This window comes from Notamacropus eugenii, chromosome 1 (genome assembly GCF_028372415.1).
Source record: "Notamacropus eugenii isolate mMacEug1 chromosome 1, mMacEug1.pri_v2, whole genome shotgun sequence".
NCBI lineage: Eukaryota > Metazoa > Chordata > Mammalia > Diprotodontia > Macropodidae > Notamacropus > Notamacropus eugenii.
Window position 1 is genome coordinate 178580930 of NC_092872.1, and position 25606 is coordinate 178606535.

A 25606-nucleotide genomic window follows, 5' to 3' on the forward strand; every position below is an offset into this window, starting at 1 on the left:
CGCCATTTGTATTGGGGGTGGAGGGGGTGGTGTGGCACTTAGACCCAGGTAGGGGAAGGGTGGGAGGAAGAACTTGTGTCAGAGAAGAAAGTCCCTGGGGAAGTCAGGTTTGACACAACCCTAGTTTTCATGTCCTTGGAAGCCTGTGGTCAAGGAGATAAAACTCTTGGGTCTCTGGGTTCTTCTTCAAACTCCCTCCGTATGACCTTGAACAGGTTTCATCCTGTGGCCAGGATAGAGATTGGATACTGACATAATATCTTTCCTTGGGATTTTAAAGAACTGAATAAGACCCTGAGTCTGGTCATGTAGTCTATCCCACCCCCCACCCCCAAGCTCTTCTCTTTTAAAAATTCCTGACAGGAAGAACTAGGCCTCATAAAACTCTTTTCAGTCTGACCTCTATTCTGCCTGTTATCACTAGCCAATGGGTCTCCCGGTCCTAGGGGAAACAAAATGGTCTGCTTCCTCGGGAGGCTATTGGGATTGGTGTTGTGAGGGTAGATAGACTGACTTGCTTGGACAGATGCAGAATATGGAGGCAGAGATATAGGGAGGAGGTTTCTTGAGCTCAGATTTGGAGTGTGGTCAGTTTCCATCCTTGGTAGTATATTGGGGGGAGGGGAGATCTGGGATTGCCTGGCCAAAACACCTAGGCAGAGACTTAACTCTTGAGTGGCTGAGATTGGTCAGCCTCAGTGGGACAACTGATACCTGACTTGAAGGGAAGGAAGAAACTTCCTTACTTCCTAGACAGAAGAAAGAAGAGAAGGGGGGATGAGAACAGCCCACTCTAGGGGTCCTTTGCTTTCCAGAACTCCAAGGGCTGAGGCATTCAAACGGCTTATCTTTCAGGTGAACTTGGTCTTGGGTAAAAACATCCATTCTCTCTCTTCATCTCAGCCAGGCTGGGAGCCCTAAACCAAATCTAGGCCCTGCAGAAAATGCCTGGGGTGCTGTACGTCAACCGGGTGCCAGAGTACACGTTTGTCTGTCACTGGTGGATCAGTGAGTGTTTCAGCGTCTATGAGTAGCTTTGTGTGTGTCATTGCCTGTCACCATCAGTGTGCTTTTGCGTGTAAGTGTGTGGGTGCCACTGTGTGGGTCCCCAGGTCAGCGTGGGAGGGGCGGGAGGGGGCGGGGCAGGGCGTTGCTCTAATTGGCCCGCAGTGAATTATTCCCGCATCAAAAGAAGGCACTGAGTCTCCGGGAGCGCGGGCGGGCGGCCCCAGCAAATGCTTTGCATGTTTAAAACTCATTTCCATAAGTAAGTGCAATTTCTCCGCTGTTTGCCCCTGTTTAATGAAGTGAGCTCTTGTTTGCCTTCCTCCCAATTTCCCAGCGAAAGGCGCCCGACCGTTCGCACCGAAATTACGCCCCAAATTAAAACTCCGGCTCCGGGGGAGGCGCGGGGGCCGCGGGCAGAGACCCTCCCCTCCTTTTTCCTCCCCTGCATGTACGAGTGTGTGCGTGTGCGCACGTGTGTGCGTTTATGCTCGCGGCGGGGTCCCTGGCCGGGAGGCCCTTTGACTTCCATTAGCCGCGCAGTCAGTATCTGTGAGTCTTCCACTTTCCCCTCCCCCTTTGCCTCCCCTTCCCCTTCCTCCTCCGCCCCCTGCTTAAAGGAGAAATCTGGGGACACCTCTCTCCGCCCCCCATCACCTCTAGATCTCCGACCTAACCCCAATCTCTGCCCCACTACAGGACCTGAGGATTTTCCTCATCTCACTATAGTGCCCCTAATAGGTTTCTTAGTTGGCTAGCCCCTGGATCTAACTTCTGCTCTCTTCTCCGGGGCGGTCAACCCTGGAAGTGCATCCTGCGGTAATGTATTGGAGGGTGTTAGTGTGAACGAGCTTGTGATTGTGCGTATGGGATTTGGAGGAGGTAGGTGTATGTGAGAGCAGTTTTGTGTGCATGCCCATGACTGCTGTCGGTGGTTGTGAGGGTGTGACTTGGTGGGTGATTGTTGAGTGTAATCCTATGTGTATGAGAGAGATTGTGTATCCCTTGTGTGTGTCTTTGTGTCCTCCATGTGTTTGGATGTCTACAATGATCATACTTGTAATATTTCCTTTTAATAGGGATAGCATAGAGGGCATAGAATGATAAATACATTTCTCTATACATAGGCACACATATGTACCCATGCGTGTACATGCATAATAAGAAGGAGGCTTTATAACAATCTAGTGGCTTGATATGGACAGAAATGGCCAAGGTTTATAGGTGTGGCTTATCTAAGGGTGGAGGAATACTCCTTCACCTTCAACCAATAAATCAAGGTTGTCATTCTCAGGATGAAAAAATCAGAAGCAGGGTGATGTGTGTAAGAAGTTGTGTGTGAGGGTAGTGTTGTATCATGTAGGGAACAGCCCTCTAACAGCAGAGAAGCCTGTACCTCTCACATCCCGTCCTTGGTGTCGGAGACTGAATATTGTATAATAATTCCATGTATTTCCTCACAACAACCCTGTGAGGTAGGTGGTACAAGTATTATTACCCCCATTTTACAGATAAAGCAGAAAGGGAGTCCACATAAAAATCTGAGCTTATAGGAAGAGAGGAAGTAAATTAGAGACTTTACAAATATTCCCTTATTTGATCTTTACAACTCTGTGAGGCAGTTGCTATTATTAGCTCCATTTTGCAGTTAGGGAAATTGAGGCAGACAGAAGTTTACAAAATGTTTGAGGCCAGATTTGAATTCAGGTCTTCCTGACTCCTGGTCCAGCACTCTATCCTCTGGTCTAACTAGCTACCTTTGTCAAGAAGATCTGCTGCCTTCTATCTATGTAAATATAGGCAAGTCTCTTAAACTCAGTATCCTAGCAGATGAGTTGCCAATCTACCACATCGGGGTTGTTGCCTACACTGATGAAATCATAAGTCAAGATCAAAACAGACTAAAAAACAGATTCAAAGAGTTAAATGACTTGTGGAACATCACACAATGAATAAGTTTCAGAGGAGGGATTCAAACTCAGGTGTTCTGACTCCAGGACTCTTTACTGTAGCTGAGGCTCTGTCTCCTGCCCTCAATGCATCTTTCACAAAGTGCTAGAATTCTTTCCCTAAGGCACAGCTCAAAACTTACAGAGTGGCACACTACGAAAATAATCTAAACTTCTTAGTCCGGCATTCAAGGTCCTCCACAACTTGCCTATTACCTTTTCCAGTCTTATCTCAGATTATTATTATTATTATTTTTGCTTTAGCCAAAATGAAAGTTCATCTCCTCACAAATTCCCATGCTTTTTTGCTGCTGGACCTTTGTTTATTCCATCCGTTGAGCCTAGAATAGCCTCCCAGTCAATAAATCCTAACCATAGTTCAAGACCCAGTTCAAGTGGCACTTTGTCTATAGCCTTCCTGAACCCTAGGAAATAATTTTTCCTTCCTAGGAAAAGTCATAGCATTAGGTAGGCAGGCACTTTTCTTATAGTCTTATCACATGCTGATGTTCATTTAAAGTATCTGTATACTTGTCTTATATTCTCTACTAAAGTGGAAGCTTCCTGGGGATAGGGTCATCATCTTCCTAGTCCTCGGTGCCCTTATTTTATACAGCACTAGACCTTGCAGTTAGCATCTTCTCAATGCTTGTTTAATGAATAGATGAATGTGTAGGCATGATACTTTGTGTAAATGTGATGTGGTAAACTCAACACTGTGTATAGCCTATGTATGGTCACCCATCTCCACAAATCACTGGGAGCCCTGGCAAAGCTCAAAGAAGAAATAGCTTAAGAGTTCCCATGGTCCCTCTGTGACATTACTCCCTTTCTCCCTCATTTTTGACCCCTAAAGATAGTAACCTCCCAACTTTGCCTTGGAGGGAAAGGCAGGACCCCAAGCTTAAAGGGGACAATGTAACTGAATGTTCTGATCTTTCCAGAAGACTCCTACCTTCTGGATATATGCTGGGTGGGGCTGGGGGGAAATATTTAGCCTTTCCCTCATTCTATTCCCAGGCAACCTACCTACCCAGGCTTCCAACAGAATGAAGACCCTCTAAGTCATGGGAGATGTGAAGAGATTAACATGGCAACAGTACCCTTCAACATCCTCCCTCTTGCACTTTATATTCATTCCTCACTGATACCTCCCTACCAAACCCTCACTTATATCGGCTACTCACTCACCCCTAATCATTGACCCCCTCTTTCTGAATCCTTTAGTAATCCCTCCATCTTTCCTGAGCTTCACCTCCATACTCATTGGCTCCCCTCTTCCCCACCTCAATATCCATTGGCCCTCAAACTGATTCCTCCATATGAACCACACCTTACTAATCCTCCTTTATTGATGTCCTAATGCTCCCCATTGGCCCACTTCACCAATCTACCCCCTAACCATCCATTGAACCCCAAACTGACCCCTCTAAATGGACCTTCCAACACTAATCCTCCTTCATTGATCCCTCATTGACTCTACTTACTGCCCCTGCTGACTCTGTCTCTGTGTCTGTCTCTCTCTCTCTCTCTCTCTCTCTCTCTCTCTCTCTCTCTCTCTCTCTCTCTCTCTCTCTCTCTCTCTCTCTCTGTGTGTGTGTGTGTGTGTGTGTGTGTGTGTGTGTCTCTGTGTTCTCTGTCTTTCTTTGTCTCTATCTCTCTATCTCCCTCTGTCTCTGTCTCTCTCTGTCTCAGCACGCGGCCTTATGGTGGCTGATCAAACTCCCTATGGACAAAATACCCTACAGCACCCCCAGGGGAGGAGGATTGAGGAGGATCCCAGGATTAAGAGGTGGGTCAGCCTGAGACGTTGCCCCGTCTAGGAGTTCAGCCAAACACCTAGTTCCCTAGGTGACCCAGCTTGAAGGGAGGGGGAGGAAAAAGAAGGGCTCGAGCCCCCGATTCCCCCCACCCCCACCCCACTGCAAGCATGGGAACTCAACTGGCTTCGATTCCCTCCTTCTGACCTCCCCCCTGTCCCCCGCATCAGATTCAATTTCCGCTTCCAAGTGTCTCTGAAGCTCTGTATCCCTCCCGGTATGATTGAGCCTGGGGTCTGGCCTGGCGCGGCCCCCTGCAGAGCCTCCATCAGCCCTGTGCCCCACTGTTCTCTACGAGCCCCTTCCTTCGCTATCACCCTAAACACCCCGGCTCCCTAGCTCTGCTCCCTGCCTCTGCGTGTCTCGGTGTCTCTGTGTCTCTCTGCTCTCTCTTGTCTCTCTCTCTCTAACACCTCTATTCATCTCTGGGAGAAACATCATTTATTTTGCACTTCCCAGATAATTTACTTTTTTTCCCTTCTACAGGAATTCTCCATTTCCCTATAAAATGAAAATTCATCTAGAATTACATCTTATGTCATCATTATGTTTATTAAGCGTGGATGATGTATATGAACAGGACGGGCTTGCTGCTGAGTGCTTAATGGTGCATAAGATTAAGCCGAGACTCTCAGCTGCGCAGCGACTCCCCTCCGGTTCCCATGTTGTAGAGGCTGCTGGGAGTACAAGTTCCGAGCGAGCGGACGGCCAGGTGAACTCGCCGCCGCCGAATCCCACCCCCCACTCCCCGGCCCTCCCCACCGGCCTCTCGGCCGGCCCGGCCCAGCTCGGCCGCCATCCGCCCGCCTAGGCCCTCCCTCCCTCGTTCGCTGCCCTCTGCAAGGGGCCGCCTCAGATTTACACAAACAAAACACACACAACCACCGCCACCCCCTGCCCCAGGCCGGGGTTACTGGATTTAGGGCTTCTTCCTCTGCTGCCCCCCACTCTCCCACCACTCCCGGCTTTTCTGTTCCCTTCCGTCCCCTTTTCTTGCTCTCTTAGATTCCCCTTTCTCATCCCCTTCAACCCTGCCCCCTCCTTCTCGCTTCTCTCTTTCTGTCTCTTTTCCTTTCCCTCTCTCTCTCCTCCCCTCCAGGGCCCCTCCCCCCTACTGTCTCCTTCTCTTTCTCCCTTTCTCTTGCCCCCGTCCTCCCTCCCCATCGTCCTTCCTTTCTGCCTCTCCTCCCATGCCCCCATTCTCCTCTCCTTCTCCCCAGCCCTTCTTCTCTTCCTCTCGCCCCCAGTTCCTCTCCCCCTCTCCCTCCCTCCCCACCCCTCCCCCTCTTTTCCCCCCGCGCTGGCGGCCACAGCTCTGCAGCGCGCGCGGCACCAGCAGTCTATGACAAAAACATTATCCTTCTGGTGCTAAACAATCCAATAAACCTCTCCACAGGGAGAAAGTTAACCTCTTGTCTCTTCGGCTGATGCCTTCCAGCCCACGTGACTGCTGCCACAGTAAATTCAAATCATTAGTCTCCTCACCCCATCAAAAAACTTCTATTAGTAATGGAGACCTCGCCGGAGACCTTCCGCGGAGAGCGCTGCCTTCCCAATTCCCAGTGGAAAAATTCTGCGCGAAAAACTAATTCTACTTTTAATAATCTGTCATCAGGACCAGAGGCAGTCATAAATTATATGGGAGCGCGTGCGAGAGCGCGCCACAAGAGGGAAATCAGGGCGAAAAATCAAAGCCCAAGTTTGACAAACTTTCTTGAGGATAAATAATAACTTACAAACAGGATTAGTTGTAAAGTCACGCTCGGGCGGAGCCGCGGCGGCTACGGCGCTTCGGAGAGACCGTGTACTGCGCACCTGTCACCGGCCTCCCTCCTGGCGCCGCCCCCGCCCCTTCCTCCTCCTCCTCCTGGTCCCCTTCCTTTTCCTTCTCCTCCTCCCCTCCCTATCGTCTTCTACTGCTCCTCCTCTTTTTCCTCTTCATCCTTCTTTCCTCTTTCCCCCCCTCCCTCTTCTTCCTCTTTTTCTTCATCTCCCTCCTTCCCCCCTCCTGCTTCATTTTCCTCTTCGGTCCCTTCCTCCTATTCTCACTCCCTCTTCCTCGCCCCCCCCCCCCCCCCTACTATTGCCTTCCCCGAGGAAGGGGGAAATGCACAGAGAAACCAGTCCCTAATACTGTATGTAAAGACAAGATTCCCACCCAGGGTCTCTGAAGGTCACTAGATGACCATTTCCAATTGGCAGGATAAACTCTTCTGTATGGCAGACCCCTGCCTCTCTGGGTGCCCCCATTCGGTGTGTGTATGTATATGTGTTTGTGCATGTGTGTGTATACATACATTTGTGTATAGCATATACATATGTATGTTTGAGTGTGTCTATATGCATGTGTTCATTTTTGTATGTTGGAGGTAGCCTTCATTTCCACTTCCCCCTCCCCCTTCCATTCCCAGTAGAGTCTGGAATGTTTGGAGATGGAGTCTGATTCTTCCGCGTTTATTTATCTCTATTTGTACAATGTTGATGGGGCTGGGGGTGGGGAAGAGTTCTTAGTCCAAGCGTCCAGTGGCTCGGTTTAAAACTCCTGGGCTCAGGCCTCCACTATGCCCCTCCCACCTCCTAGGGCCCCCGAATCGCCCCTCCCTTCAGGTTTCTGCCCCTCCTCTTGAGCTCTCAGTACATTAGAATGCACCACTCTGTCCCAGCCCATGTGCCCCATCTTCCCTAATCCTCGGAACTCCCAGCAGTCATCCCCCTAATGCCCTTTGCGGGGGTAACTGCACCCAAGTTCACAGACCCCGACCTCTAGATCTCCCTGTTCTCATCCCCCAACGCCCACCTCTAGGCCCCCCTACATCCCTAGACCTTAGACCTCCTAACCCTCCCCCCCTCTTCTGCTCCCGGTCTCTGCTCCGCCTCCCTGTGCCCCTGCCCCCGCCCCCTCAGAGCCCCTCAGCGCCCCCCAGCGCCCCCGCCCCCGCCCGCACAATCTCGCCGCTGACAGCAGCGCGGGTGATAAATGCCCGAGACGCGGGGAAGGAATTGCGCAAAATAAAGAAGCGTGTTCCAACAAGTCCTGTCAGGGCGCATTGATTTAATCATCTGCAGAAATACACATTCTGGCTTCCTGGAGCGGAGCGTGCCCGCCCGCCCGGCCACAGGGGTGGGGGAAGGGGGTTCGCCTGGCCAGAGGAGGAGGGAATAGAAGGAGGGTTAAGGCAAGCTGAGAAGACTAAGAAGAGGGGTGCTCTGATTGGTGAGCTGAGAGGAGAGCAATGGGATGGTGGGGACAAGGTTCTTAGAAAGAGGGGTCCCCAAGAGCTCCATCATCCTTTCTCCCTCTCTGATGATCTTCGGGGAGACCAGGGCGGAAACAGCTGCTTTCTCCCGTCCCCCTCACCCCGCCGGCAGCTGCACCAACCTCAGCATTAAAAAATGTCTTCCTTACCCCTCTGCTGACAACCCTCTTTCTACGTCCCTCCTTTAGTGAAAAGGATTTGAACCTCATTGAATCCTCACGTGCTACATATAAGGAGCGTCTTAAACTGGGCCACAATCCCTGCCACCCAGTATGGTTTGGGGCATCTCTACCCCACCCCCTTATAGCCTGGTTACCACCCCCACCCTAAGCCTCAACGAAGCTCTGGCCTCAGTCCGTCAGGGATCACGGCCCCCCCGGAATGCCCTCGGCCCCGCCCTGCCCGAGGCGCCGCGGGAAGCCTGGAGCGGGAGCAGGAAGAGGGGACTGGAGGAGGGGGGTGGGAGGGAATTATGCAGGATTGAAGGAAAACCCGCTACCAAGGCAGGGGGTAGGTCCCGGGGAGCAGACTGTCTATAGGATAGTTCCCCATCCATCCCTCTGAGTATCATTTGGGGCCCAAGACCTCAGTAACAGCTATCCAAAAAGTAAGACCCACTTTGGGGGTAGGGGCTCCAGATAAATGAAACTATTCTCACCCCTGTAGGGGAAAAAGGGGGAAGCGAGTGACCCCTGACGACTGTTTGTGGTCCCTTCCTTCTCTCCTCTTCGCTCTCTTCTACCTTAGGGCCCCGTCCTTGTTCCCTCCCCTCCACATCCCCCTAGGACTCAGAAAAGTTGGAGCAGTTTCATACTTAGCCCCTTATGGCGCCTTCTTATCCTGCCAGAAGGTGGCAGGCCGGGCAAGGCCTGAACCCAGAAGCCTCTGGAGGGGTTCACATGGGGTAACTGGGAAAAGAAGTGAAGGGTGGAGGGACACAGGGGAGAGAAGGAAGACTGAGGGGCTCAGGGATCACTGAGTGTGCTGGAGACTATACTGGCACAGTGGGGGTTGGAACAGGGGTACTCAAGATAGCCTTCTCCCCATTGGATGTGAGTCAGAATAGGGATAGTATTTTCATTTGCTCTGAAACCTCATTGTCTTTGGGGATTGGAGGGACCTCCTTTGAGGGAAAGGGAGGTCTCAAGCAAAGGAAAGATGTGCCAAAATAAGGTATAAGCAACAGGGAGAAGGAACCAGGTCCTGCCCAGTAAGTAGCCTCTTTAACCTAACTGTGTGTCTGAGGGTATGTCTGAGACCTCTATAAATTCAGAGAATCAGAGGATCATATGGCCACATATTGGAGGCTGTCTACTCCAACTCTCTTATTTTACAGATGGGGAAACTGAGACCCACAGGAGTTAAGTGATTTGCTTTAAGTCACATAGGTAGTAATTAGTGAAGCTGGGCATGGAACTTGTATATTTCCACTGAACTATTCTGCCTCCTTCCCTAGTTTATACAACAGTAGGAAAACAACCTCCAGAGAGTCAGTTTCTTACAGGCATTCCTAAAAGTTACCCACAGTTATTCCTGCCTCTTCAGGAAGGAGAGGTGGGGAGGAATAATTGAGGGGGATCAATTAGGGGTGAATCAGGAAGACTTAAAAGGGGGAGCAATGAGGGAGATTAGAGAGGGTAGGTGAAATAAATTAGAAGGGTCAGTGGGGGAATCTATTATGAGAGTTGAAGGGGAAATTGGGGGAGTTAGTGATTGAGGTTAGTGTCAGGGAGAGAAGATCAATGAGAAATGAAACCATGAGAGGGAACCTTAGGGGAGGATTAGTCAAAGGATGTGTAATGGGGCTCAGCAAGGGAGGGTCAATGGGGGTACAGTAGGGGGGGGTCAGTGGGAAGGGTTGGGGAAGAAGGTCAGTGAAGGGATGTTTGAATGAAAGGTCCAGATATGAAGCAGCTAATCACAGTTGCCAATTCTTATCCTCATTTTTCGCCTTTCTATCAGCCTGGTCTCCCCAAAATTGGTCCACCCAATAGGCTGAGTGCTGCCATCACCACATGGAGCCTCTAGGGGGCTCTAATCCTCTCTGTCTTGGCCCAGGGAGGTCCAAACACTTTTATCCTTGTTCAGCTGAGAAAAGTTGGGAATTTTCCAGAAAAGCTTTGCTAAGCAACTACTAAGGGGAAAGGGAAGGGAAGAGGGAAGGGAAAGAGATAGCAAAATTTAAAAAACTAGAAAGAAATTTAAGGAAAACAGATTTCTCTTTTGAAGAGGCCCCGGGCATGTTGGGCTTCCAAAAGTATGCTGGACTCCAGTTTCTACTTCTCACCATGGTCCTATCTAGGAAACTATGGAAAATTGACCTCTCCCTTACCTTTGATGGAAATTGTCAGTGGTTATTACTGTGGGCAAAGTATTGTTCTGTTGTGAACCTAGATTCCAGAAAGGACCACTCCCTGGGAAATAGGGGGAATACATCTGAGGAATGAGTCATCAAAGAGAACCTGGGAAGTAGGTGGAGCAATTTACCTGGGCCATTAGTCATTGGGTTCAGGGCCTGTCTATTACTTCTGCTCTGGAAATGAGCTGAGAGATTGAGTCTCAGTGGCTTTCTGACAGGAAATAAACCCTCAGTGGGAGGTGTGACATAGTGGCCATAGTGGCCAGTTTAAAACACAAAGAATTTAATCTGTAGGTAGACTTAGCAGTGGGAAAGGTGCTGTCTCTGGGGTACAAGGCCAGCAGAAAGGAAGTTGGTCCTGAAGTCAGAAGCCTCGGGGGAGGGAAGGGGGAGGGAGAGGGAATCAGGTCTAACACTTGGCTGGGGAATGTACTTTAATGAAAATTATTTTATTGCTAGTATTTATATTTTGCTTAAAGGTTTGCAGAATGCTTTATGTATGTTATTTCATTTGATCCTTACATACTGGTCTTGGGACACATGTATTGGTATTATTACTTGGAGATAATATACTTGGAGGCATTTTTCATATGAGGAAAATGAAGCTGGAGAAAGAAAGCTAAGTGACTTGACCAAAGTAAAATAGCTAATAAGTGCCTGAGGCAAGAAATTAACTGCTGACTCTAAGTCCAGTACTCTGCCTATTGTCCCATCTAACTGCCCTTGGATAAGTTAGAACAGAGAGGAATGGGTTTGGGTGGAAGGTAGGATTTCTGTGGTCTGCCTGAAACCCCAAGAATAGAAGAGCTAGCTAGAAAAGCCAGGAGGCCCATACCTGGAAGCAAGATTGGCAAGCAGGTTCTAAAAAGGCTGAGAAATCTAGGGATCTTGCTACGCTAAATTTACCTCAATTGAGAAGGCTGGGAATTTAAAGTAGCATCCAACCTAGTCAGGAATGAGGCTGGCAGTTTCTTAGGAAAACCACAAAAAAGATAGTTTACACCACTCTTCTTTGGCTTGGAAGGCCAGGGTTTGCTTTGAAGACTTCTTTAATTATTTAATTTTCCCCTTCCGTTAGTTGCTTTAAATGTCAGGATGCTTCTTTGAAGTTCCCAGTGGTAAAATTTAGAAGACCTAAAGGAGGCCAGTGTAGTTAGTTATTTTACAGAAATCAGAACCAACAAGTTAGAATACTGTGCCCCCTTCCATATAAGTACTATGTGGAAAGAATCTGGGAGGAATATTTGCTGACTTTGTATAGCACTTCGAATTTTCTAGGTGCCTGATATATATTATAGTGGTGGTAGCAAAAAAAAGGGGGGGGGCGGGGGACTGGTGAGCCAACGCCTGAGGCTCTAAGATGAGTGTGTTTGAGAAAGGAGAGAATGGGATGCCCCTCCCCCTTAGAGACAAAGACCATCTGGACTATGGGAAAACAGAAGGACCCTGCTTGAAGAAGGTAGGTCCCTTCCTCCCAAACCCAAAACCAAGATTCTTCTAATTTAATTCAGCAAGCATTTATTGATTACATACGTGCCCAGCACAGAAAGCAGTGAGTAGTACCTTCCAATAGCTATAATCAGAGACAATCAATCAGCAAGCATTTATTAAGTGCCTACTATGTGCCCAGTACCATGTTGAGGATACGGAAACAAAAATAAAATAATATCAGCAGTCAAGAACATTTATATTCCAATGGAAAGCCCTCCATGGAGATACTGTAATGCTAAATTGACTTTGTATGACACCTCCTCCACTTTGGGAAGTGATACTGACCTCTGGAAGGTTTCAGGAACTAGACACTATCTGTCTGGCTGTCCCTCATGACATGAACACTCCCTCCTCTGCTATACCTACTGACCTTCCTGGCTTCCTTTACATACCAACTAAAATCCCTTCTTTTACTGGAAGCCTTTTCCAACCTCTTTTAATTCTAGTGCCTTTCCTGTCTTAATGACTTCCTATTTATCCTGTCTATAACTTGCTTTGAACATATTTGTTTGCAAGTTGTCTCCCACATTAGATTGTAATCTCCTTGAGAGCAGGGCTTGTCTTTTGCCTCTTTTTTAAAAAAATCCCCACTGTACAGTGCCTGGCACATAGTAGGCAGGGCAAATAAATGCTTGTTGATTGATTGTCTCTGATTGCAGCTATTGGAAGGTCCTACTCATTTCTCCTTAAGTAATTTCATCTGAACTACATTCACTAACTGTCTCTTTAAGGAAGACCTCTTCATCATGTAGGTGGAAATTATCTGTTATTACTACGCTTGGTGTAATTTGGTTTTCTACTATAAACATTCAGTGATTGGGTTCTGGAAGATCATTGAAGGGCGGGGGGCCGGGTAGAGAGACTGGAGGACACCTGAGTTATCGGAGAGAACCTGTGGAAGCCGGCAACTGAGCCAGGAAAAATCTCATCTGTCACTGGCCTGCTGTCCTGTCAATCATCTGTTTTCTACAAATTAGCTGACAGCTGGTGGTATCTGTCAAATAGGAAACAGGAACTTAGTAGAAAGGCCAATATCTTGAAAACAGAGAGGAACAACTGGCTTCCTTCTGGAAGGGGGAATGTTTCCAGAGAAAGGAAGGAGGAAGTGGCCATTGGAAAATCTGGTCCTTTAAGGATGGAGATTATGGATTAAGAATGGAGGGGTGAAATCACAACAACATTAATATAGTATTTTAAGGTTTGCAAAGCACTTTACAAATGTTATTTCATTTTATCCTCATAACTACCCCAAGAGGTAGGTGTTATGTTATTATTCCCATTTTACAGATGGAGAAACTGAAGCAGGCATCAAATGACTTGCCTAGATACAGCTGGTAACTGAGGTCATACTTAAACCCAGGTCTTCCTGACTCCAGGTCTAGTACTCTATTTATTGACCCACTAGATGCTGAGATGGGGTGCACTATTACCCCATGACAAAGAGTAAGAGTAAATCCAACTGTGAATCCAGAACAAGGGGCAAAGAGACAGCACTTTCTTCATGAGTAGAAAACTTGAAGGCACTGCTAAGACAGGATCAGGGCAAGGGCTGGAACCTCATAGGCTAAGTCAGACAAATGTTAAACTGGAGCTGGACTTTTGGTCCCTTCAGACTCGGGTTCTGCTTAGGATAACACTGATATGAGTCGAGGCTTTCTTGGTTTACTTTCTCCCTACTGATTGTATCCTGCCTGGAACCTGCACTTTGGGCAGATCCTTTTATCTCAGCAAGCTTAGATCCCCTCCCCTCTAGTTTGAGGCTCACATAGGGATCCAAGAACTATGTTTTATTATCCCCAGAATCTGTCTATACCACATTAGTGGAGCTTTGTTTCTCTTTTCAAACATTAATTCCCACCTCACCTCCTTCCCATCTCACTTTCTGAGGACTTCTGCTCCTTGTTTGAGAAACACTCCTTTAGTTATCAGCTCCTTTGCAGAGCAGATATGACTGACAGGTCTTTAGTCCAATGATTGATTAAAACTCATTCTGTCTGGCTTAGGCTTTCAGCCCCACTTATTTTCCGAAGTCCCCTTAAAGTATCCCCCTTCACTTCAGAATTTTTCACATAGCTTCTATTATAATTTTACAATATCAAAAATATTTTATAGTCACATAATACTAATCATAGGTGATTTCTACCGAGAACATGAGCAGGGTTACTCATGGCCAGTCTCTGAAGTTATCCTTGGTATGAAGGTGAGGTCACTCATAGTTCCAGAGGAGAATCGACAGTGGGAGAGGCAGTACTCAGACCCTGAATGGCTGTCAGTGGAGATTCAAAGAATTTGAACAAGATCTGAAGAGACAGTAATTGTCAAGAGATTCCAAATTCCCAGTGGACCACAAACAGAATTGGAGTAACCCAAAGAACTGTGTTTTTAAAAGTAGATAAATTAGAGATTATTAGAGAATGGGGATGCTGTTATTGCTCAGTAGTGTCTCCTTGACCCCCTTTGGGGTTTTTTTGGCAAGGATATCATACTGGTTTGCCATTTCCCTCTCTAGTTCATTTTATAGAGGAGGAAGTGAGGCAAACAGGGTTAAGTGACTTGCCAGGGTCCCACAGTTAGTGTCTGAGGCCACATTTGAACTCAGTTAGAGGAGTCTTCCTGACTGCATGTAGCACCTAACTAGCTACCCTGAGAATGAGGATAGAGAAGACCAGGTACAAAATGAAACAGGGATGGTTTGTCTCTTTTGTTTTAGGAATGCCCACCTTGTCTGGCACAGAGTAGATGCTCTTTCTTAATTCTCTTTGTCCTTGACCTCTCAGCAGACACTATTGGCCACCTTGTTCTCTTGAATGTACTCTTCTCTTTGGGTGTCTTTTGTGGGGAGGGGGGCTCATTTTGGGGGGGCACTGCTTTCTCTGGGTTCATCTTCTTCTCCAAGGACTCCTCAGTCTCCTTTGTTGATTCACTATCCTCATCAGGCCTACTAACAAGAGGTTTACTCCCTAAGGCTGAGTCCTGGGCCCTCTTCTCTTTCCTCTCACTCTTCGTAGACTCATCAGCTCCCAGGGATTCAATTATCACCTCTATGCAGATGACTCATAGATCTATATATCCAACCTTAGTATCTCTCATGAGCTCCAATCTCACATCAAAACCTGCCTATTGGACATTTCCAGATGAGTCTCAAGTAGATCTTAAACCCAATGAGTCTAAAACAAAACTCATCTTTCCTTTCAAACTCACCATGCTTTCAGACTTCCCTATAACTGTTGAGAATACCACAATCCTTACAGATCCCCAGATGTCACCCCTGTGTCACCATCTTTGACTTCTCACACTCATGCCCTACCACTTTGATTAAGTCATTTCTGACTCTTCTGCTCCCATTTGGGATTTTCTTGGCAAAGATACTGGTATGGTTTGCCATTTTCTTCTCCAGCTCATTTTACAGATGAGGAAACCAAGGCAAACAGGGTTAACAGACTTGTCCAGGGTCACACAGCTAATGAATGTCTGAGGCTAGATTTGAACTCAGGAAGATGAGTATTCCTGATTTCAGGTCTGGAGTTCTCTCCACTGTGCCACCCAGCTGCCTATGCCCCACCACATATCCAATCAATTGCCAGAGCTTGTTGTTTCCATATCCACAATATCTCATTCACATTGCTACTGCTCTACTCTAACAACTATCGCTCTAGTTCAGGCTTTCATCAACTCTCACCTGGACTATTCCAACAGCAAACTTTCCTTCCTTACCCCAATCCTTTCCCCATGCCAATCCATCCTTCAAATATCTGTCAAAGTGGCTTTCCTAAATGTAGGTCTGATTATCTCCTCCTTTCTGTCCAGTAAACTCCCATATAAACTCCCTTGTTCATTTAAATCTCTTTCCAGTCTTATCCCTTTTTTAGTTCACTTGCAAATTACATTCCTCCTTGCTGTCTTCAATTCAGCCACACAGGCTTATGCATGGTTCCCGGAACAAGACACTCCATTTTCCATCTCCTTGTTACCTGTGCACTTGTCCCTCCTGCCCAGAATGCAATTCCTCCTCCCCAACTGTGCCTCTTAGAATCACCACCTTCTACAAGAAGCCCTTTTGGATTCTTTACCCCACCCCACCCTTCCCAGTCCTTCCTCCTTCCCTTTTCCCCAATGCACTTCTTCCCTATTCACTATGTAGGAACTTGGGATAGGGATGGAACCTGTGATTTTATTGATATAGTTGAGGAAGCTACCTGAATCGATACAATTTTTCTGTAACTCAGTGTTAAAAGACTTTCCTGGAATGCTCAGGGGCTGGGTCTTGCCTTGGGTCAGAGGGAGGACTTGAACCCAGGTCTTCTGCTTTTGAGCCCACCTCTCTATCCACAGTCATGCTGATACTTATATATTTAGACTTACTCATCTTTACGTTGGGGGCAAGGTTTTACTTTGGTTTTGATCTGTTGCCCTTAGCACAGTTCCTGTGCCTGGCACACAGTAAACTCTTAATAAATACTTATTTGAGTGATTGACTTTTGTATTTGGAGGTATGGTTAAGAGACAGGTAGAAAGGGTAGGGTGACTGGAAAAGTTGAAGGGAAGGGAAACGGTCACTTCTGTAGGAGAGGAGGGAGCACTTTTGAGAGCCCCTCCTATGAGAAAAGGGGCAGAAAACATCAGCCCTAAACCTCACTCCCCTCTCTCATTCCGGAGGTCCTTTCCTCTCCCCCTCTGCCCAGCCCCCAAGGAGGGGATGGGAGAACAGGTAAGGAGGGTTAGGTGGACTTCCTACCCTTCCCCCTGCACTACCCTCCCCTCCTCTTGAACACTGTCCAGTTGGCCCTTCCCCGTGGTCCACCTAACTCCTGGCCCCACTCCTCCCAGTCTCAAGTAGGGTGGGCTTTGGCTCTACTAGTGACTTTAGCGCGCCAGGCTCGGCCTGGAAGGTCACCTCCTTCATCACGAATTCTATTTGCATCCGGAATCGCATGTACATGAAAAATGTGTCCGCGTGCGGCCCCGACTGCAGACGCAGATGAAATTCTGTGCGGCGCCTGATGCGCGGTAACCTTTGCAGATGGCGCCGCTATTGCTGAGAAATGGATTGCTTAATAAAGCGTATCATCCGACATATTTGCCGCTTGGCCAGCCAAACAGAAGTTGTTTTTTGCACAAATTTCCTTGTCAAATTTGTCAATGTTCATGTCATTTCTGCTTTAGGTCACAGAGCAAGGTGCAAATTCCTGGCGTCTTCACTGGCTGCAGCCAATTTCGGCGATTTCTGCGGTGATGGGGATTCTCCAAGGAGCTGCGCGCCCGCCTTCCCTCTTCATAGTGAGAGAGAGGGCGCAGAGCTCCTCCTCCAGGAAGCCCACAGGCCTGGAGGAGACCTTTGTAGAGGGGAGGGAGGAAAGAGAAGCGCTTTCGCTCCTCACCTCCTCAGATGTTTCCCCCAGGGGAGACATTTAGGACTGGAGGAGGGGCAGAGTCTACACTTCAGCTCCACCCACCTCCAGGTTTAAGTTGCAGCTCTTTCCTGGAGGGAACCTTGCAGCTGGTAAAAGGGAGGAAGGTGCGTCTCCCCTCCCCTCTTCCTCCCAAGTCTTCCCCTCAGAGAAGCTGTCCCCCTGGGAAACCAGTTTCTCTAATCCCCTGGACCTCATTGGAAGTTCCCTCCCCTTTTTCTCCTACGCCCCTTTGGATATCCCTAGGAGAGGTGGGAGATAGGTTTCACCTAGGACGCTTCTTGTCCTTAAACACACCTTTGCTATCAGTGATATAAAGAAACTGATTTGGTGGAAGGGCCCAGAGAAAGAAGGAATCTCTTCTGCTCCTCCCTCCTTCCCTTTTCACCAAAGGCCAGGTGTCCAAACAGTAAATTCTCAAACTTAGAAATAAAAGATGGAGAGTGAAAACAGGTATGAACCATCTCCACATAGAACCATTTGACTAAAAGCCTCCTACCACTGCCCCATACACTACACTTCTTTTAGGCAGGATGTGTGTGTGGGGGGAAGGAGACCTAGGAGTGTCCTAGCTTGAAATTCAACCATTACAGCCTAAATCAGGAGATCATCCTCAGTCCATTTGGGGAATGAGAGAAGGGTGGAACAGGGAGAGGAGGAGGAAACAGTAAGATGGGTATGGACTGACACCCAATCTGGTAGTGTTGCTGTTGCTGGTGATGGTGGTGGCATAAATGTGGGATATACAGATAAAGGTTTGGACAGGTGTATATCATTATGTGGACAAATGTATGACAGTAGGTTTTGGAGGACACTTTATGGGGTGAAAAGAGGGATGAACTAGGTATATGGGTACAGACAGGTGTGGAAGACAGATGTTTGGGGGATAGGTATGCTGGACAAGAGTAGGATGGGAGAACAGGTACATGATGTCAGGTGCATGGGGGCACACGGGAGTTCCTCACGCTGAATGATTGGAGTACATGGGAACAGGTATAAGGAGGCAGGTGACCTAGACAAATATATAGGTCTTCCCTTGGGAGAGTAACTGAGGTGGAGCTAGGAGGGCAATTCGGTGGGCAGTGCTGGGGAGGGACGTTGAATAGCTGGAGGGGGCAGGGCAATGCTCCGCTGGGTAGAGGTAGGAGGGGACGTAAAAGGAGAGGCAGGGAAAAGGGGGGGAAGAACCATTAACAGGAGGGGGCGCCTCTACTGGGTGGGGGGGGGGTGTTACTGTCAGATTATTAATGGCCGCGCGTTGACTCAATTACATCCAGCCTGCTTTTGTTGGCAGGCCTCCGCAATTATGCATCTCATTACGGGCGTCCGCCCAAATGCATCCTGGGAGGAGACCAGAACTCCAAATTAACTTTCTTGGCGCTGAGGGGGCTGGTTGGCCAAAGCTACTTGCGCTGCAGCCAATCAGGGTGGGCTCCAGGAGGGAGGGGTCACAGGAAGGGCGCTGTGAGGGAAGTTGGGCAGTGCGCAAGGGTATGCGTTGGTGATGGTGTGCCCCTCTATGCCTTAACTGGTCTTTGCACCACAAGCTCTAGAAGTTCCGAAGTTCATACTTCTAAGGCTGCCGCCTAAGCTAACTCCTCTCTCCACAGAATCTCTTCACTCCAATCTGAGCAGGAAGGTCCACAGGCCCTAGATCCAGTTTGTCATGCTTCAAGGATGAGTTTGGGCCCAGCAACCAACTTCTCCAAGGAATTTGTTTGGTGGGGAGGAGGTATTATCCAGCTACTTCAAATAAATTGTCCTCTGTCTCCCCATCCCAATAAATGCGATATGGAGAAGCTCAGATGTCGAGGGCAGGGGTGCAAAATACTTTGAGTTACAATCAATGTATCACAGATGTGCATTTTCCAGGACATGCACAAATGTGTAGGTGCAAAATCAATAAGAGAAAATTGAAAACTCCTCTATATTGCTCAGAGTTTTGACCCAGGCTCTCTTCCTTCCTTGCAATCTATGAAAAAAAAGGTTACCACCTTCCTTGTCAACATTAACCCCAATATCAATACAGTTGGACCCATTCCCTACTTTATCCTCCACCACCTTGCTCATCAATCATCTCCTCTCATATGTCTCCAATCTCCCCTTCTACTGGCTCCTCCCCCTCAGTCTAAAAACATGCTTAGGTCTCCCCAATGCTACTTTACCTTCCCTAAAAGTTAATTTCCTTGACCTTGCTATGGCTTTACTTCTCCCTTCCCCTTAATGGTTAGACTGTCTCATTATCACCTCATTCCTCAGTCCCTTGGAATCTAATTTCTGTCCCCATTAGTTTTCTAGAACTTTTCTTTCCAAAGTCACTAAAAATCTCCTAATCACCAAATCTGTAGGTTTTATTTTCAGTCCTTGTCCTCAGCCTAACTTTTGACCACCCCACTCTTGATACCATCACTCCCTTATATTCTGTACCACTAGACACTCCTTTGTCAATATCATCTACTTCTGTGGCATCAATTATGACCTCTACTTGCACCATTCACAAATCTCTGTCTCCTGACCCAGTCTTTATCCAGAGTACCAGTTCCTTACTTTCAACTACCAACTAAGTACCTAGATATCCCACTGATACTTCAAACTGAATGTTATAGTACACTTATTTCCCCACAATCCCTCTGTGACTATTCCCATTTTATGTAATTTTTGCAAATCTTTTAAAAGTCTGATTTAAATTGTCATCTATCTCACAGAGGGAGAGGAAGGGAAGGAGAGAATTTGGAACTAAAAAATTTTTAAAATGAATGTTAAAAATTGTTTCTACATGTGATCATGAAAAAATACAAAATAATTTTTAAGTCCTTGATTTCTTTCTCTTTTACCCCTCACATCTTATCAGTCACCAAATCTATTGATTTTTTTTTACCTCTGATTCCTTTCTTTTTTCCTTCTATTGCAACCACCCCAATTCATACTATCTTTTATTCTTATCTTGACTGTTGTAATAGTTTTTGAGCTATTTTTTCTGTCTCCAATCTGTCCTCCAATCTTTCTAATCCTTTCTCACTGATTCTAAAGAAATCTTTGTTCTGTCAGTGCTCTACTCAATCACTATCAGTCACCTCACCTTGCTTATGGGATAAAGTATAAACTCCTGATCTGGCATCCAAAGTCCTCCATAATTTGACTCTACCCTACCCTTCTAGTGTTATCTCATACTATTCCCCTTCACTATATTTGAGGGAAACTGTCCCTGTCCATGGTTCTTGTCCTTCCCTATCCTTGCACCTGCCTTCTTCCCTCTCTGTGCATTTGTTGATAATGTCCTTTTTGCCTGGAATGGTTTTCCCACACCTATAATCTCTGTCATTTCCATGTTGGTGCTTCTTCAGAAACCCAAATGAGGTACCACTCTCTCCATTTAACCTTACCTCAGCTAAAAGTGAACTCTCCCTTCTCACATTTTGGTGAGTACTTTGCCTTGACTTCTTTCTACTTACCTCACTTTTCCCTTATATTACAGGCATTTGTGGGTAAGTTTTTCCTCTCTATCAGATTGTAGATGCTTTGCAATTAGAGCCTGTATTGTATCTACTTTTGTGTCTACCACTGTACTTACCACAGCTTTTTTGTATATAGTGGAAATCTAATAATTTTTTAAATGAATTGTGTTGAACTTAACATAGTCATCATTTAACTTCATGGAACATTCCTACTGTGGGTTATGAGATGTCATCAGCATATCTCTGTGTCCAGGCATCTTGCTTACTTCTATCAGTCTTATAAATGACTTCATTAATCTATCACTCAAAAGCCCTCATTTCTGTTATCCCTCCTCTTGGTCCCCCAACAGTCTGTATTCATACATATGTGAAATACTGGAAAGAACTTGGAATAAAAAACCTGGGTTTGAGGATTAACTCTGACACTAGCTATATAATTTTGAACAAGTTATAGAACCAGTATTAAGAGCTAGAACAAATCTTGGAGAGCATCTTATCCACCCCCCTCCTGTTATAGATGAGAACACTGAGACCCAGGGACTTGAAGATCACAAAGCCACCAGAATTCAAACCCAGGTCCTTAGACTTCAAATCCAGGATTCAAGTTATTAAATTTTCTGAGTCCTTGTTTCCTCAACTGTAAAATGGGGAGAATAGCACTTGTACTGACTCCTTCACAGTGACATTTCACTTCCTTGGGTTCTCAAATGACTCTAGTTTCCATTTTGGGCACCTGACCCCCTCTTGCCCCACCCCATACATTAATACACACACATTCAACTCACACCCACAGAGTCAAAGATCCACAGTCACACATATTGAGACTCAGTATCTTAAAACTGGAAAGACTTTAGAGACAATCTAACCCAATTTCCTTAGTCTGTAGGTGAGAAAACAGATTCAGAGAAGGGAAATTAATGGCAAAATCTAGCATAACTAGAACCCAGGTCTTCTGATAACAGTCCAGTGCTATTTTCTGTATGCTACATAAAATTTGCATCTGTTTGCTATCTATTGTACACAAGCATCATACTAGGCAACAGAAACAACAAAAATAAATGAAACTGGTCCCTGTCCTCAAGAAGCTTACTCTCTATTGGAGACATAACATGTAGATAATTTGAGGAGACAGAACACTAACAACTAGAGAGGACCAGACAAAACTTTCTAATAGGATATGGAAACTGTTGTCCCTTGAGGGAAAGAAAGGATTTGAAAAGGGGGTGGGGCTGAAGAGAGAGTATATCTGAGGCATAAGAGGAAAGCTTACAGACCCACCAGCAGGACATAGCACATTAAGGTTGGGGACAGCTGGTAAGCCAATTTGGCTGGACGTAGAGTGCATGAAAGGGATTAACTTGGAATAAGTCTGGAAGGGTAGGTTGATGGATTCTGAAAGGTTTTAAAGGACAAACTGAGCAAATCCTAGAGGCAGGAGCAAACCATCGAATGACATGATTAGACCTGTGCAGTTGTGCAGATTTATGTATTGTAGAGGGAAGAGACAACATTGGAGAAGCCCAGTTAGGAGAAGGTTGTTGCAGAAGTCTGGACCAGAGGCCATGAAGGCTTGAACTAGACTAGTCGCTATATGAGTAACGCAAGATTTGAGACATGTTAAAACTGGATTCATATAGCATCATATAGTGCAATCTTTCTCTCTCTCTTTCTCTCTCTCTCTCTCTCTCTCTCTCTCTCTCTCTCTCTCTCTCTCTCTCTCTCTCTCTCTCTCTCTCACACACACACACACACACACACATCTCAATTTAATGGAAGGTTCCCTGGACTTATTGTCAAAGCACAAGAGCCCAACCTGTCTCTGCTATGTACTACCTTAAGCAAGTCATTCACCTTTCTGGCCTCAGTTGTTTTGTTATGTTTTTTAATTTGTAAAATGAAGAAGTTTGACCAGATGATCTAGAAAAAACGGTCTTCAGTGGTTGCCTCCACTTTTTCACTAGTCACTTTTCAATGCCTTCAATTTGACTTGCAACTTCATTCGTCAATTGAAACAGCTCTTTTCAAAGTAACCAGAGAACTCTTCATCACCACATCCAGTGTTCTTTTTTTTCAGTTCTTATCCTTCTTGATCATTCTCCAGCCTCTGATACTGTTGACTATCTCTTTCCTGGATACTCTCTTCTCCAGGGGTTTTTCGTGCTACTTCACTCTTCTAATTCTCCATATTCTCAGTATCCCTTATTGGACCAGCATGGCCCCTACGTGAGAATATACAGCAGAACTCTGTCCTTTCTCTGTCTCTCCTCTTTTCTTCTTCTTCTTCTTCTTCTTCTTCTTCTTCTTCTTCTTCTTCTTCTTCTTCTTCTTCTTCTTCTTCTTCTCTTCCTCCTCCTCCTCCTCCTCCTCGTCTTCCTCTTCCTCCTCCTCCTCCTCCTTCTCCTTCTCCTCTCACCAGTCACTGCAGATTCACTATTTCCATGCAGATTACTCCCAGATTGATATATTCAGCTCTAGACTCTCACCTGAGTTCCAATTCTGAACACCAACTGCCTAATGGGCATTTCCAATGGGATTGTCCACAGGTATAACAAACTTTATGTATTCAAAACAGAATTTCCCCTCCCCCCCCCAAAATCCCCAAATAAAAAAACCCTCCCTTCCTTATTTCCATATTTCTTTTGAAAAGAACCATCATCCTTTCAGTCCCCCAGATTCACATTCTTGGACTCATATTTCTTTCTTCCCTCAGTCACACTTCATATTCAGTTACCAAGTTTTTTTTATTGCTCCACATCTATCAAATCTGTCTTCTTCTCTTCACCTATAATTCTGGTCCTCATCACTTCTATCCTAGACTATTATGAATTAATCCTAATTTGCCTTCCTACCTCCAATATTTCCTCTCTGTAATCCATCCTCCATCCAGTGGCCAAATTGATATTTCCAAACAGAAGATCTAACCATGTCATTCCCCACTCAAAAAGCTCCAGTGTCTCCTTATGGCCCTTAGAGGAAATAAAAACTCCATTTGGCTTTTAAAACTTCTCCCAATCTGGCTCCAACCCACTTTTCCAGGTCCTTCATATATCTCACTTTCCAGGCATTCAAAGTAGGCAAGTAGGCTTTCCAGCCTACTTAATCTTCTCCTTTCACAGTATTCCATCTCCCATTTCCATATCTTTGAACAAGTATGTTCCCCATAGTTGGAATGCCTCCCTCCTCAATTCTACCTCTTAGAATCCTTGGGTTTCTTCATTGTTCATCTTCAGTACCACCTCCTATAAGAGAATTCCTCTCTTCCCTCCAGTTGCCAGACCCCTCCTAGAAATTACTTCATATTTACTTTGTACATATCTTGTTTGTACTTATCTATGCTCATATTGTACCCTCCCAATAGAAGTTCCTTGAGGGCAGAGTCTTTCATTTTTATCTTTTGGTACTTAAGATCCAGCATTGCTCCTATCACAGTGTAAGTATTTGATAAATACTTGTTGGGTGGATGAGTGATCTCTTAAAAGTTCCTTCTAGCTCTAATTTCCATGATTGTCTGATTCTATTGGCCAAGCTACCCAGAGCCAAGAGGCCCTGCACAGGAAATCCATAAATACATACACATGCACATATGTAAGTAAAAAGAAACATATATCGTCCACAGGTAGGCCCCAAGATGAACTATGCACTCTGACTCTTACACACCTAACCTGTATAGCTTGTCTGACTTTTCTATAGTAGTGGGGAGTTGGGGGGTGGGGGCGAGGTTTATGGAGTATCTGTCTGCCCTGCTTTGGAACACGTGTGGTTCTTTATTGTGCGTTAATGAAACACTGTTTATTCTGGGCTTTTAATTCTTTCCATCTATTATGTTTAGACAACTCATTAACGATCATTTGTTATCATTAGACTTCAATTTTAAGCTCTTTTTCTCAGGGGAGCCAATGTGCAGCTTTTACACATATTTGCATCATAAACAGTTTGGAAACCTCTAGGTCCCACCCCTGCCCTTGCCCCTCCTTTTGCCTCAGTCCCTGCCCCTCCACCTGCCCCAGAGTCAGCACACTCTCCCCCACCCCCCCACTCTGTCTCTGTTCCTCTCTTTTCCTCATTCTCAACCTGTCTCTCTACCTTCCCTTGTCTCTATCCTTGTCACTTCTAACTACTCCCTGAATCATGAGGGTCAAGTTGATAGGATGTGGAGGTGAGAGCTCCCAGGGCTGATCCAACTCTTTGAAACAATGAAGAGATCAGACCTCTATTTTCTTCATTTTCCTACTATCCCAGGAGGCCAGGATACTCCTAACATCTCCTTTACTACAGTCAGAACAAGAACATGCTCATTCAGAGCTACTTAGTTCCAATGAGCTCATGGTTCTCCCTTGGTCTTTCCCCAAGACACAGATCCCACTCAAACTCAGAGGACCCCTTCGCTGTGGAATCTATAGCTGCCCCAAAACACATAAACACACAAATGTGTACCTCTATATATTCAAAAATATCCAGCTGCCTCCAAAGTGAAAAAAACACTCTCTAACCTTTAATAAACCTTCCCTTTGGAGATTGGGGCCTCCAAACTCTCCAAAAGAATCCCAGATTCTTGTGCTGAACCAACTTCACACGCAATGTCAGAATACCCCCTTCATCTGTGGTAGGAGCGATAGCATGAGAGGAAGTGCTCCAGGTAAGAAGGAATAGCCTTGCATTTGAAATAGAGTCCTTGTGTACCCTACCAAAGGGTCTCCTCTAAAAATCTTCCCTCTCTGCCAATGTCTGACTGGCTCTGTCAGTATCACTGTCAAGCATAGTACCATCTCTGGCCTCAAGGAGGCTCTGCTCAATAATCCTGCATGCAACCAACCTCTTACCCTTTAGGGCTGGATAGGAGCCAAATCCTTTCCCCCACTTCA

General features: G+C 46.3%; 2 long non-coding RNA genes across 3 annotated transcripts in view; one reads left to right on the forward strand and one right to left on the reverse strand.

The window, feature by feature from the left end:
• Nucleotides 1-6600, reverse strand: part of LOC140511100 (uncharacterized) — a 33511-nt gene extending 26911 nt beyond the window's left edge. Inside the window, exon 1 of one of the 2 annotated variants that reach the window (XR_011969432.1) lies at nt 6511-6600. This is a non-coding gene — a long non-coding RNA (uncharacterized lncRNA). Of the gene's footprint in view, nt 1-746; nt 1171-6510 lie in introns of those variants that run through there. The other variant, XR_011969433.1, reaches the window with a different exon arrangement.
• On the forward strand, nt 1171-19083 carry LOC140511106 (uncharacterized). Its single transcript, XR_011969434.1, has 3 exons — nt 1171-1267; nt 17045-17396; nt 18900-19083. It is a non-coding gene; the product is annotated as an uncharacterized lncRNA (long non-coding RNA).
• Nucleotides 19084-25606: the final 6523 nt, after the last annotated feature.